At 35.7% G+C, this 1,722-nt stretch overlaps 1 non-coding gene across 1 annotated transcript; it reads right to left on the reverse strand.

Moving 5' to 3' along the window:
• Nucleotides 1–1,335: 1,335 nt before the first annotated feature.
• Nucleotides 1,336–1,408, reverse strand: TRNAF-GAA (transfer RNA phenylalanine (anticodon GAA)). The gene has a single exon. It is a non-coding gene; the product is annotated as a tRNA-Phe (tRNA).
• Between the last annotated feature and the right edge of the window lie 314 nt (nt 1,409–1,722).

Raw genomic sequence — 1,722 nt, forward strand, 5'->3', positions numbered from 1 at the left:
AGGATTTTTTCTATGTAGATTATAGGTACTCCAAAAAAGGTAGGTAGAAGATGAATATAGATATTGATAGAAATATAGATATAACTAGATAGTGATAAATATACCCATATTTTTGCTTCAACATGTCATTAGTACATAAAAATTTCATATTTGAATCTGGAACCAGCAAGTCAGACTGTTTGCAGCACAATCTCTGACACCAGTAGCATTCCACCCTCAATTCTGCAACTCCTCACTCTGGTCTTCTTCACAAGGCATCAACAATATCTTCTATTCTCATTCAAACCTTGCCTGGTCTAGAATATGAATCTACTGGAGGCTAATCTCCCAATGAGACACATGGAAACATGGCAAAAATATCATGTTGCTTCAGGAATTCCATCAAATGGCCAGCTTCAGAGAAGTACTCTAAACTTGATCCTGTCTAAGCAATCAACTTCTAAAATGTCCTATTTGCTGAACAATATCTTTGCATGTACTTAGCATCAATATTTTCCTCAAGAGCTTATTTTTAATGATCACCCCCATTGTTCTTTAGCTGCATAGGATCAGTCATAGTTTGTAATTTCCCACAGGTGCGAGAATATGTTAGTTGTACCCTGTCTTATCCTCATCCCATCTTTTAATTTTACATTTGAATGATCTATACTTAATTTTAAAATGTTTTTTATGAGTTCAGTAAAATATCTTAATATGCTTTTATAGGATACTGTGTTCATGTTCCTTTAATAAGTGAAATACTGTTCATCTGTTTTTTTATTTATATTGAATTGACTGCCTTTTTTCCTATTTCCCATATCAATCAAATCCCTTTTCAAATAAAATGTTTAGCAAAATGCCTGCTTTATGAGGAACCAGTATATATTAATTAACCATTTGAGACAATATCCAGGTCAGAGTCTTCAGATTCTGTCATTCTTTCTTACAAATATGGATATATCTTTGTTATCTGAGTTTAGGCAAGTCTATGGATAATAGTACATTTTTCATATTCCTTGCTATTCTGTGAACTAATGCGTGTAAAAGACTTAGCACAGTTCTTGCCACATAACAGAACTCCAAAGTAAAGTACTACCCTTCCCATTGCTTCCGTCAGGTCACCTAACACTGACAATCCCTTTGGGGACTTCCAGAACAATTTCCTTTTTCTATTATAATTTGGGCTCTTTCCTCGCCTTTTGCATCTAAGTTTACACATTCTTATTCTTTATACATTTTTCTTCTTTCCATGACTCATTAAATGTGGACGTTCTAGGGTCTCTTTTATAAATGTGTATATAGATTTTCCAGATTTGGGATGCAAGTGTATAAAGGGATAAAATTGTAAGACAGGTTTGCTGAAACCTGGGATTGAACCAGGTACCTTTGGATCTTCAATCTAATGCTCTCCCAACTGAGCAATTTCAGCCACCTTCCAGTTTCTGATATCATGACATTTTTCCTTTATCTCACCAGCTGTAGCCTTCTCCAGGACTTTGATATGTCTGTTTTCATCTTTTTCTCTACTTAGCCTCTCCCTATCCCCTGAATTTTCCCCCTAGTCATTCAAATGTATTTAACAAATCCTATATTTAGAACCCATTACAATATTTAAAGGTGTTCCTTTTTTTTTTTTTTTTTTTTGACAGGCAGAGTGGACAGTGAGAGAGAGACAGAGAGAAAGGTCTTCCTTTTGCCGTTGGTTCACCCTCCAATGGCCGCCGCGGTAGGCGGCTGCGGCCG

Source organism: Lepus europaeus, chromosome 1, assembly GCF_033115175.1.
Source record: "Lepus europaeus isolate LE1 chromosome 1, mLepTim1.pri, whole genome shotgun sequence".
Classification (NCBI taxonomy): Eukaryota; Metazoa; Chordata; class Mammalia; order Lagomorpha; family Leporidae; genus Lepus; species Lepus europaeus.